Source organism: Thamnophis elegans, chromosome 3 (assembly GCF_009769535.1).
Source record: "Thamnophis elegans isolate rThaEle1 chromosome 3, rThaEle1.pri, whole genome shotgun sequence".
NCBI lineage: Eukaryota > Metazoa > Chordata > Lepidosauria > Squamata > Colubridae > Thamnophis > Thamnophis elegans.
Genome location: NC_045543.1, coordinates 106,174,613 through 106,188,655, shown reverse-complemented (window position 1 = coordinate 106,188,655; position 14,043 = coordinate 106,174,613).

Here is a 14,043-nt window from a genome sequence, read left to right as displayed (position 1 = left end):
ACTGAAACATATTTATTTCTATATCAAAACAGGATTATATCTGCATTAAAAGACTAGAAATTTCACTAAAGAAAACAAGGCCCTGGTATAATAGATTTGTCTGCTGATTATGAGCTGCAAACAAGCATTTCTAACATTCTTGATAATTAATATATATATATACTGGGATTAGAACCTGTGGCTTAATGGTTAACACATCTGCCTAAGATGTAATACAGCCCAGGTTCGAATCCCAGTAAGGGTATGGCTAGCTGATGAGAGCTAAATAGCTTGAAATAGATCTATACTAGTCTCCCTTTATTTATCAGCACAAATACAACATGTGTGTGTGTGTGTGTGTGTGTGTGTGTGTATGTATGTATGTATGTATATGTGTGTATGTATGTGTGTGTATGTATGTATGTATGTGTATATATGTATGTATGTATATATATATATATATATATATATATATATATATATATATATATATATATATATATATATATATATATATATATGATTTTTACAACCCCTGGTAAGCCCCAATTATGGGAGGAAGCTAACTGCTTCCATCATCTGTCAATCGGCTCGTCGCAAGAGTCCATCACTTTTTATTGTTGCCTTTGTTATATTTGTGTTGTTGTTGTTTTTTCTTTTTTTTTCTTTTATTTTATTTGCACCAAGCCTGAAGTAGCCTGAAGATGACAAATGAGACTTCGTCGAAACGTCGCCAAGACATTTCCAATTTTACACGGGAGAAAACCCGAATAACTAGAGACCTACATACTAACACCCGCGAAAACCTCAGAAAACATATATATATATGAAATCCATTTTTCTTTAGACAGTGTAAGGAGATTTTATATAAGTAGCCATCTTTTTATTTAGATACCATACTACAAAGATGACACACTCACATAAATGTAATGATTACTTGGTTGCTAGCAATGATTGGCGTCATGTATAAACTGAGTTCACTGTAAATTATTATCTTGGATAAATGTAAGCTAATATGAAAGTTCTATCTGCATTTCAGATGTCTGATGGATCATTCACACATATGATATAACTCAATGACATGAGCTATAATATCTTACAAACTATGAGATGGGTTTACAGAAGTAATAAAGTCATTATTAAATGAAAATAGAGAAACTAGTTCTTTTTCTTGTGCTGTGCTAGAAGAATTGCTTTCACGTGGCTCTCATCTGCACAGCCAGGTTGGTATAATAAACCTGAAGCTATGTACAAGGCACTGTAAAAACATTGTGCTCTGTCAGTAATTCCTACAACAGATGCATCATTAAAAAAAGAAATTCCTGGCTTTGTAAATCTTGCAGCCTTCACATATTTACAGATTAATGTGTTTTTTTTTAATGACTGTTTCTCAGAATTGTTCTGTTTCTAATTCTAATTCATCCTGATCTAGAATAAAAAATATGAGAGTCACAAGATAGCAGAGTTACATCATACTTAAATATGAATAGGATTAAGCTAGAAAATCCAGATTTTCCAAGCAGAAAAAAAGGGATGATGTGCTACATGTACAAGGGAAGAACATCGGCTCAACTTCTTTTCTCTATTAAAATTATTTTCTTGAACCATTAATATGGGGCCCAAAATCCTTACTGAAAAAGTAAAAAAAGAAGAGGAATGCCATCAGTGGCACTAACTCTCTTGCCAACAGACTAAAAATTCACCTGGAGAACAAACATATTATCAACCCTGTGCTAATGTATTTCAACCAATTTATAATGACTTAGGTTTTCCTGTTGGTGTGATTAGTAAGATTCAAGCAAGTTAAAGTTCAAGCACTATTCTTTCTCAGTTTACCTCACTAGGTTATTATAGTGGGGAGGGGAACCAAAAGGAGACTCTGAGATCCAAAGAAAAAGCAGAATATAAATGTAACAATAAATAAATAACTATGAAAGTAGTTTTCAAATCAAGAATTATATTCACATAAGATATAAGAACTAATAAGCCTTGCCATTAATTTACCACCCATAAATTCAGAAGGAATACCACTAGAAAAAGTTGAAAGGATTATGTACTTCAGTTATAATTTACATGAAAGCTGGGACATGACCAATGGTGAAAATCTTTTTTTTTTTAACTACCGGTTCTGTGGGCGGCTTGGTAGGCATGGCAGGAGAAGGGTACTGCAAAATCCCCATTCCCTCCCCACTCCTGGGGGAAGAATTTTGCAAAATCTCCATTCCCACCCCACTTTGGGGCCAGCCAAAGGTGGCATTTGCCAGTTCTCCGGACTATTCAAGATTTCCACTACCAGTTCTCCAGAACCTGTCAGAACCTGCTGAATTTCACCGCTGGACATGACCACTGAAGTAAAGAGAAGGATAGAGAAGGTCGAACAGTATACTTCAAAATGAAAAAGGTCTTCCGAAGCCACAACATAAGCCTAAGATTGAAAATCAGGCTTGTCAGCTGTTTCATCTTTTTTATCCTGATCTATGGAGTAGAGAGTTGGTCTCTGACAAAAAAACCAGAGACTAGAAGCATTTGAAATGTGGATTTATAGACAGCTGTTACATATAAGCTAGGTTGACAAAATCAGAAATGTGGAGGTGATAAGCCGCCTGGGAAAACCAATGGTTTTGAAATCATCAAAACCATTAAAAAGCAAAAGTTAGAATATTTCATACATGTGATATGACACCTGGAAAAATATGGCATACTTCACTTAATCATCTAGGGAAAGATTGAAAGCAAATGAGGTCCAGGCAGAAGAAGAATATCATGGCTTCAAAATCTAAGGGACTGGTTTGGACAAAACTCAGCAGCACTTTTTCGTGCTGCTGTTGATAAAAATAGGATTGTCAACAGGATCACCAACGTCTGATGACAGATATGGCGGAATTATAATAATTATTATTATTATACAATTGTATCACAGCGGCCAGTTGTTTCGCCGGATTTGGCATTGGTTACTAGTCGGGCCCCACCCAGGGGCCTAGGACGTCATAACGTATTTTCGTAATATGCGTGCAGATCCAAGCAGTGCGGCTTTTTGCATTTGACTGATGGTGATTTTGTCAATTTTTAACTGTTTTAAATGTAATTCCAGTGCTTTTGGAATAGCACCCAGTGTGCCAATTACCACTGGAATTACCACTGCTGGTTTGTGCTATAGTCATTGAATTTCGATTTTTAAGTCCTGGTATTTTGCAATTTTTTCATGTTCCTTCTCGGCGACCCTGCTATCACCTGGTATTGCGATGTCTATGATTGTAACCTTATTTTTCTCAACCAATGTGATGTCTGGTGTATTATGCACCAGTATTTTGTCTGCTTGTATGCGAAAATCCCACAAGATCTTGACCATCTGATTTTCAGTGACTTTTTCAGGCTGATGTTCCCACCAGTTTGTTGCTGTTTTAATATTATAATTTTTGCACAAATTCCAATGGATCATTTGTGCTACTGAATTGTGCCGCAATTTATAATCAGTCTGCGTGATTTTGTTACAGCAGCTGAGGATGTGATCAACAGTTTCATCAGCTTCTTTGCAAAGTCTGCATTTGGCATCATCATTTTTCAATTTTGGCCTTAATGGCATTTGTGCAGATAGCTTGTTCTTGCGCAGCCAGGATTAGTGACTCTGTTTCTTTCTTTAATGTACCTGTTGTTAACCATAACCAAGTTTGTTCACTGTCCACTTTATCTTTTATTTTTTCCAGAAATTGGCCATGCAGTGCTTTGTTCTCCCAACTCTCCATTCTTCATTTTATCACATCTTTTCTGTATTCTTGTTTCGTCTGTTGGGCCTTCAGTAGATTTTTGTTCTTTACTTCGATTAATAGATGTTCTTGACTTTCTTTTAAATAATCAGCCAGTCCATGTTTTTCTTCTTCAACTGTTTGCTTCACTTGTAATAATCCTCTGCCACCTGATTTTCGGGACAGGTATAGTCTATCAGTATCACCATGTGGATGTAAACTGTAGTGCATTGTCATTAGTTTCCTGGTTTTTCGGTCCAAAATGTCCAAATCAGCTTGTGTCCAGTTAACTATACCAGCTGTGTATCTTATAACTGGTATTGCCCAAGTATTTAGGGCCTTGATTGTATTTCCACCATTCAATTTAGATTTCAAAATTTTCCTAACTCTGTTGGTGTACACTCGCCTGACAATAGTTTTTACTTCTCCATGCTTGATGTTATCCAACTGCAAAATGCCTAAGTATTTGTAGGCTTCATGTTCATTTCATTTAATTAGTTGGCCATTGGGCATTTCAATTCCCTCACATGCAGTGATTTTGCCCCTTTTTATGCCTACAGTGGCGCATTTTTCCATGCCAAACTGCATTGAAATATCGGTGCTAAATACTCGGACTGTGTTTGTCAATGATTGGATTTCTATTTCTGACTTTCCATAGAGTTTCAAATCATCCATATATAGTAAATGCGAAATATTTTCAGCTTCTTTGGCTGTTTGGTAGCCTAATTTCATTTTTTTTAAGATTACTGATAGTGGGATCATTGCGATGATGAAGAGAAGAGGTGAAAGTGAATCACCCTGGAAAATTCCTCGCTTGATATCAACCATTCCGTAGATCTCATTCCCTACCGCCAACTCAGTTCTCCATTGTTTCATTGCCTTTTCAGTAAAGGTTGTAATATTTTTGCTAATGCCTGTTGTTTCTAAGCATTTTATGATCCACCTATGTGGCAGTGAGTCAAATGCTTTTTTGTAATCAATCCAGACCATATTCAAGTTCGTTTTTCTGTTCTTACAATATTCTAATATCATTTTATCAATTAGGAGCTGATCTTTTGTGCCCCTGCTCCTTCTTTTGTTGCCTTTTTGTTCTACTGGCAAGATGTTGTTTGTTTCCAAATAATCCATCATGTTATCTGCAATAATGCCTGTGAGTAATTTGAAGGTTGTTGGCAAGCATGTTATTGATCTGTAGTTTTCAGATGTTGTTCCTTTAGTTGGATCTTTCTGAATCAAGTATGTTTTTCCAGTTGTCAACCATTCATCAATTTGGCCCTTTTGTAAAATTTCATTCAGTTGCCTGGCCAATGTTGCATGTAAACTGGTCAGATATTTGAGCCAGAAACCATATAATTGGTCTTTTCCAGGTGATGTCCAATTCTTTACCTTTTTTACTCAATTTTTGACCATCTCAGTTGTTATTTCTAATACTTGCATTTCTTTGTTGCAAATGTTTTTCTCAAAGTCATGTATCCACTTTGCTTCCTTATTGTAGTCCTTTGCATTTTCCCACAATTCTTTCCAGAATTCAACTGTGGCCTGCTTTTCTGGTTTTTCACTTTTGGTGTCACCATTCACATTAAGACTTTGATAAAAACGCTGTTGGTCTGATCGAAATTGCTGATTTTGTTTATATTGGATGATTCGTGCCTCATATCTTTCAATTTTCTGTTATCTGCTGTTTTACAATCTCTACAGTTTCATTGATGTTTCTTGTATCCAATCTATATCTTCTGATTAGCCGATCTATGATTTTGTTGTTTTTAAGCTGTTGCTCATGCATGTTCTTTAAGTTACTAGCATCTGCCCTTAATTTTTTGACTTTTTGTTCTAATCGGATTTTCCACTTTGGCTTTGATGCTTTTTCTGTTGTGTGACTAGGTACTTTGATTTTAATGCCTAGTTCATTAGTGACTATTACAGCTGCGCTGTACATTAACTGGTTCGTTTCCAAGATGGATCCCGATTCAATTGTTGAAAACACTGCATGAACCATGATAGGGGCCAAAATTTTCTTAGGCACAGTTTTTAGTGATGGTAAATGTTGCCTTTCCTCATTAAGCAGAAAATGCTCCATGATCTTATCCTTCAATTCTTTTTGTTTTTGAGTTAGTTCATCAGTTGGTTCAGTGATAACTGGTTCTAGTGGTGGTGGTGTTATTTCCTCCCCGAGAGCTTCTTCTGCGAGTTCTACTATAATGTCTTTAGTTGTGTCTTGAATATCAGTTATTTCCGCTTGTGATATTGTTTTTTTTGGTTTTGCAATTTGCCTGAATTTCCTCAAGTTCAACTTCACTAAACACTTTATTCCGTATAATAAATCGCCTTTGATCGTTGTTCACTAACATTTGAATCTGGATATTGTTGTTTCCATAATTCATACATTCGCTTTAAATAACCTCTTTTTTCTGGCTCTGAGTTGTAGTAACAGGTCATTATGGCCTCCATTCATCTGCACTATATTTTTGTCGTTTTGGCTGGTCCACTTGTAGCCCACTTGTTGACGGATGTCCAGGGGCCCCAACATCCGCTGTGGCCCTTGTTAACCCGCGCGACGACCGATGCAGTATAAAATTTTTATTTGTTTCTTTCACCATATTGTATGGGTTGGCGGGTTTTTTTTCTTTGGGGCCAGGTTGCCAACCTGACCCCAGCCCTCCTCCTTTCTCATCCGGGCTTGGGACCGGCAACGGTGGAGTTATTATTATTATTATAATACAATTGTATCACAGTGGCCAGTTGTTTCGCTGGATTTGGCATTGGTTACTAGTCGGGCCCCACCTAGGGGCCTAGGACATCGTAACGTATTTTTGTAATATGCATGCAGATTTTTATTATTGTTGTTGTTGTTGTTGTTGTTATACAATTGTATCGCAGCAGCCAGTTGTTTTGCCGGATTTGGCATTGGTTACTAGTCGGGCCCCACCCAGGGGCCTAGGACGTCATAACGTATTATTGTAATATGCGTGCAGATCCAAGCAATGCGGCTTTTTGCATTTAACTGATGGTGATTTTGTCAATTTTTAACTGTTTTAAATGTAATTCCAGTGCTTTTGGAATAGCACCCAGTGTGCCAATTACCACTGGAATTACCACTGCTGGTTTGTGCCATAGTCATTGAATTTCGATTTTTAAGTCCTGGTATTTTGCGATATTTTCATGTTCCTTCTCGGCGACCCTGCTATCACCTGGTATTGCGATGTCTATGATTGTGACCTTATTTTTCTCAACCAGTGTGATGTCTGGTGTATTATGCGCCAGTATTTTGTCCGCTTGTATACGGAAATCCCACAAGATCTTGACCATTTGATTTTCGGTGACTTTTTCAGGTTGATGTTCCCACCAGTTTGTTGCTGTTTTAATATTATAATTTTTGCACAAATTCCAATGGATCATTTGTGCTACTGAATTGTGCCACAATTTATAATCAGTCTGCGCGATTTTTTTACAGCAGCTGAGGATGTGACCAACAGTTTCATCAGCTTCTTTGCAAAGTCTGCATTTGGCATCATCAGAGGATTTTTCGATTTTGGCCTTAATGGCATTTGTGTGGATAGCTTGTTCTTGCGCAGCCAGGATTAGTGACTCTGTTTCTTTCTTTAATGTACCTGTTGTTAACCATAACCAAGTTTGTTCACTGTCCAATTATTATTATTATTATTGTACAATTGTATCACAGCGGCCAGTTGTTTCGCCGGATTTGGCATTGGTTACTAGTCGGGCCCCACCCAGGGGCCTAGGACGTCATAACGTATTTTCGTAATATGCGTGCAGATCCAAGCAGTGCGGCTTTTTGCATTTGACTGATGGTGATTTTGTCAATTTTTAACTGTTTTAAATGTAATTCCAGTGCTTTTGGAATAGCACCCAGTGTGCCAATTACCACTGGAATTACCACTGCTGGTTTGTGCCATAGTCGTTGAATTTCGATTTTTAAGTCCTGGTATCTTGAGATTTTTTCATGTTCCTTCTCGGCGACCCTGCTATCACCTGGTATTGCGATGTCTATGATTGTGACCTTATTTTTCTCAACCAGTGTGATGTCTGGTGTATTATGCACCAGTATTTTGTCGGTTTGTATACGGAAATCCCACAAGATCTTGACCATCTGATTTTCGGTGACTTTTTCAGGCTGATGTTCCCACCAGTTTGTTGCTGTTTTAATATTATGATTTTTGCACAAATTCCAATGGATCATTTGTGCTACTGAATTGTGCCGCAATTTATAATCAGTCTGCGTGATTTTTTTACAGCAGCTGAGTATGTGATCAACAGTTTCATCAGCTTCTTTGCAAAGTCTGCATTTGGCATCATCAGAGGATTTTTCGATTTTGGCCTTAATGGCATTTGTGCAGATAGCTTGTTCTTGCGCAGCCAGGATTAGTGACTCTGTTTCTTTCTTTAATGTACCTGTTTTTAACCATAACCAAGTTTGTTCACTGTCCACTTTATCTTTTATTTTTTCCAGAAATTGACCATGCAGTGCTTTGTTCTGCCAACTCTCCATTCTTGATTTTATCACATCTTTTCTGTATTCTTGTTTTGTCTGTTGGGCCTTCAGTAGATTTTTGTTCTTTACTTCGATTAATAGATGTTCTTGAGTGTCTTTTAAATAATCAGCCAGTGCATGTTTTTCTTCTTCAACTGTTTGCTTCACTTGTAATAATCCTCTGCCACCTGATTTTCGGGGCAGATATAGTCTATCAGTATCACCACGTGGGTGTAAACTGTAGTGTATTGTCATTAGTTTCCTGGTTTTTCGGTCCAAAAGGTCCAAATCAGCTTGTGTCCAGTTAACTATGCCAGCTGTGTATCTTATAACTGGTATTGCCCAGGTATTTATGGCCTTGATTGTATTTCCACCATTCAATTTAGATTTTAAAATTTTCCTAACTCTGTTGGTGTACTCTCGCCTGACAATAGTTTTTACTTCTCCATGCTTGATGTTATCCAACTGCAGAATGCCTAAGTATTTGTAGGCTTCATTTTCTTTGCATTTAATTAGTTGGCCATTGGGCATTTCAATTCCCTCAGATGCAGTGATTTTGCCCCTTTTTATGGATACAGTGGCGCATTTTTCCATGCCAAACTGCATTGAAATATCGGTGCTGAATACTCGGACTGTATTTGTCAATGATTGGATTTCTATTTGTGACTTTCCATAGAGTTTCAAATCATCCATATATAGTAAATGCGAAATTTTTTCAGCTTTTTTGGCTGTTTGGTAGCCTAATTTCATTTTTTTTAAGATTACTGATAGTGGGATCATTGCGATGATGAAGAGAAGAGGTGAAAGTGAATCACCCTGGAAAATTCCTCGCTTGATATTAACCATTCCGTAGCTCTCATTCCCTACTGCCAACTCAGTTCTCCATTGTTTCATTGCCTTTTCAGTAAAGGTTGTAATATTTTTGCTAATGCCTGTTGTTTCTAAGCATTTTATGATCCACCTATGTGGCAGTGAGTCAAATGCTTTTTTGTAATCAATCCAGACCATATTCAAGTTCGTTTTTCTGTTCTTACAATATTCTAATATCATTTTATCAATTAGGAGCTGATCTTTTGTGCCCCTGCTCCTTCTTTTGTTGCCTTTTTGTTCTACTGGCAAGATGTTGTTTGTTTCCAAATAATCCATCATGTTATCTGCAATAATGCCTGTGAGTAATTTGAAGGTTGTTGGCAAGCATGTTATTGATCTGTAGTTTTCAGATGTTGTTCCTTTAGTTGGATCTTTCTGAATCAAGTATGTTTTTCCAGTTGTCAACCATTCATCAATTTGGCCCTTTTGTAAAATTTCATTCAGTTGCCTGGCCAATGTTGCATGTAAACTGGTCAGATATTTGAGCCAGAAACCATATAATTGGTCTTTTCCAGGTGATGTCCAATTCTTTACCTTTTTTACTCAATTTTTGACCATCTCAGTTGTTATTTCTAATACTTGCATTTCTTTGTTGCAAATGTTTTTCTCAAAGTCATGTATCCACTTTGCTTCCTTATTGTAGTCCTTTGCATTTTCCCACAATTCTTTCCAGAATTCAACTGTGGCCTGCTTTTCTGGTTTTTCACTTTTGGTGTCACCATTCACATTAAGACTTTGATAAAAACGCTGTTGGTCTGATCGAAATTGCTGATTTTGTTTATATTGGATGATTCGTGCCTCATATCTTTCAATTTTCTGTTATCTGCTGTTTTACAATCTCTACAGTTTCATTGATGTTTCTTGTATCCAATCTATATCTTCTGATTAGCCGATCTATGATTTTGTTGTTTTTAAGCTGTTGCTCATGCATGTTCTTTAAGTTACTAGCATCTGCCCTTAATTTTTTGACTTTTTGTTCTAATCGGATTTTCCACTTTGGCTTTGATGCTTTTTCTGTTGTGTGACTAGGTACTTTGATTTTAATGCCTAGTTCATTAGTGACTATTACAGCTGCGCTGTACATTAACTGGTTCGTTTCCAAGATGGATCCCGATTCAATTGTTGAAAACACTGCATGAACCATGATAGGGGCCAAAATTTTCTTAGGCACAGTTTTTAGTGATGGTAAATGTTGCCTTTCCTCATTAAGCAGAAAATGCTCCATGATCTTATCCTTCAATTCTTTTTGTTTTTGAGTTAGTTCATCAGTTGGTTCAGTGATAACTGGTTCTAGTGGTGGTGGTGTTATTTCCTCCCCGAGAGCTTCTTCTGCGAGTTCTACTATAATGTCTTTAGTTGTGTCTTGAATATCAGTTATTTCCGCTTGTGATATTGTTTTTTTTGGTTTTGCAATTTGCCTGAATTTCCTCAAGTTCAACTTCACTAAACACTTTATTCCGTATAATAAATCGCCTTTGATCGTTGTTCACTAACATTTGAATCTGGATATTGTTGTTTCCATAATTCATACATTCGCTTTAAATAACCTCTTTTTTCTGGCTCTGAGTTGTAGTAACAGGTCATTATGGCCTCCATTCATCTGCACTATATTTTTGTCGTTTTGGCTGGTCCACTTGTAGCCCACTTGTTGACGGATGTCCAGGGGCCCCAACATCCGCTGTGGCCCTTGTTAACCCGCGCGACGACCGATGCAGTATAAAATTTTTATTTGTTTCTTTCACCATATTGTATGGGTTGGCGGTTTTTTTTTTATTTGGGGCCAGGTTGCCAACCTGACCCCAGCCCTCCTCCTTTCTCATCCGGGCTTGGGACCGGCAACGGTGGAGTTATTATTATTATTATAATACAATTGTATCACAGTGGCCAGTTGTTTCGCTGGATTTGGCATTGGTTACTAGTCGGGCCCCACCTAGGGGCCTAGGACATCGTAACGTATTTTTGTAATATGCATGCAGATTTTTATTATTGTTGTTGTTGTTGTTGTTGTTATACAATTGTATCGCAGCAGCCAGTTGTTTTGCCGGATTTGGCATTGGTTACTAGTCGGGCCCCACCCAGGGGCCTAGGACGTCATAACGTATTATTGTAATATGCGTGCAGATCCAAGCAATGCGGCTTTTTGCATTTAACTGATGGTGATTTTGTCAATTTTTAACTGTTTTAAATGTAATTCCAGTGCTTTTGGAATAGCACCCAGTGTGCCAATTACCACTGGAATTACCACTGCTGGTTTGTGCCATAGTCATTGAATTTCGATTTTTAAGTCCTGGTATTTTGCGATATTTTCATGTTCCTTCTCGGCGACCCTGCTATCACCTGGTATTGCGATGTCTATGATTGTGACCTTATTTTTCTCAACCAGTGTGATGTCTGGTGTATTATGCGCCAGTATTTTGTCCGCTTGTATACGGAAATCCCACAAGATCTTGACCATTTGATTTTCGGTGACTTTTTCAGGTTGATGTTCCCACCAGTTTGTTGCTGTTTTAATATTATAATTTTTGCACAAATTCCAATGGATCATTTGTGCTACTGAATTGTGCCACAATTTATAATCAGTCTGCGCGATTTTTTTACAGCAGCTGAGGATGTGACCAACAGTTTCATCAGCTTCTTTGCAAAGTCTGCATTTGGCATCATCAGAGGATTTTTCGATTTTGGCCTTAATGGCATTTGTGTGGATAGCTTGTTCTTGCGCAGCCAGGATTAGTGACTCTGTTTCTTTCTTTAATGTACCTGTTGTTAACCATAACCAAGTTTGTTCACTGTCCAATTATTATTATTATTATTGTACAATTGTATCACAGCGGCCAGTTGTTTCACCGGATTTGGCATTGGTTACTAGTCGGGCCCCACCCAGGGGCCTAGGACGTCATAACGTATTTTCGTAATATGCGTGCAGATCCAAGCAGTGCGGCTTTTTGCATTTGACTGATGGTGATTTTGTCAATTTTTAACTGTTTTAAATGTAATTCCAGTGCTTTTGGAATAGCACCCAGTGCGCCAATTACCACTGGAATTACCACTGCTGGTTTGTGCCATAGTCGTTGAATTTCGATTTTTAAGTCCTGGTATCTTGCGATTTTTTCATGTTCCTTCTCGGCGACCCTGCTATCACCTGGTATTGCGATGTCTATGATTGTGACCTTATTTTTCTCAACCAGTGTGATGTCTGGTGTATTATGCACCAGTATTTTGTCGGTTTGTATACGGAAATCCCACAAGATCTTGACCATCTGATTTTCGGTGACTTTTTCAGGCTGATGTTCCCACCAGTTTGTTGCTGTTTTAATATTATGATTTTTGCACAAATTCCAATGGATCATTTGTGCTACTGAATTGTGCCGCAATTTATAATCAGTCTGCGTGATTTTTTTACAGCAGCTGAGTATGTGATCAACAGTTTCATCAGCTTCTTTGCAAAGTCTGCATTTGGCATCATCAGAGGATTTTTCGATTTTGGCCTTAATGGCATTTGTGCAGATAGCTTGTTCTTGCGCAGCCAGGATTAGTGACTCTGTTTCTTTCTTTAATGTACCTGTTTTTAACCATAACCAAGTTTGTTCACTGTCCACTTTATCTTTTATTTTTTCCAGAAATTGACCATGCAGTGCTTTGTTCTGCCAACTCTCCATTCTTGATTTTATCACATCTTTTCTGTATTCTTGTTTTGTCTGTTGGGCCTTCAGTAGATTTTTGTTCTTTACTTCGATTAATAGATGTTCTTGAGTGTCTTTTAAATAATCAGCCAGTGCATGTTTTTCTTCTTCAACTGTTTGCTTCACTTGTAATAATCCTCTGCCACCTGATTTTCGGGGCAGATATAGTCTATCAGTATCACCACGTGGGTGTAAACTGTAGTGTATTGTCATTAGTTTCCTGGTTTTTCGGTCCAAAAGGTCCAAATCAGCTTGTGTCCAGTTAACTATGCCAGCTGTGTATCTTATAACTGGTATTGCCCAGGTATTTATGGCCTTGATTGTATTTCCACCATTCAATTTAGATTTTAAAATTTTCCTAACTCTGTTGGTGTACTCTCGCCTGACAATAGTTTTTACTTCTCCATGCTTGATGTTATCCAACTGCAGAATGCCTAAGTATTTGTAGGCTTCATTTTCTTTGCATTTAATTAGTTGGCCATTGGGCATTTCAATTCCCTCAGATGCAGTGATTTTGCCCCTTTTTATGGATACAGTGGCGCATTTTTCCATGCCAAACTGCATTGAAATATCGGTGCTGAATACTCGGACTGTATTTGTCAATGATTGGATTTCTATTTGTGACTTTCCATAGAGTTTCAAATCATCCATATATAGTAAATGCGAAATTTTTTCAGCTTTTTTGGCTGTTTGGTAGCCTAATTTCATTTTTTTTAAGATTACTGATAGTGGGATCATTGCGATGATGAAGAGAAGAGGTGAAAGTGAATCACCCTGGAAAATTCCTCGCTTGATATTAACCATTCCGTAGCTCTCATTCCCTACTGCCAACTCAGTTCTCCATTGTTTCATTGCCTTTTCAGTAAAGGATGTAATATTTTTGCTAATGCCAGTTGTTTCTAAGCATTTTATGATCCAACTATGTGGCAGTGAGTCAAATGCCTTTTTGTAATCAATCCAGACCATATTCAAGTTCGTTTTTCTGTTCTTACAATTTTCTAATATCATTTTATCAATTAGAAGCTGATCTTTTGTGCCCCTGCTCCTTCTTTTGTTGCCTTTTTGCTCTACTGGCAAGATGTTGTTTGTTTCCAAATAATCCATCATGTTATCTGCAATAATGCCTGTGAGTAATTTGAAGGTTGTTGGTAAGCATGTTATTGGTCTATAGTTTTCAGGTGTTGTTCCTTTAGTTGGATCTTTCTGAATCAAGTATGTTTTTCCAGTTGTCAACCATTCATCAATTTGGCCCTTTTGTAAAATTTCATTCAGTTGCCTGGCC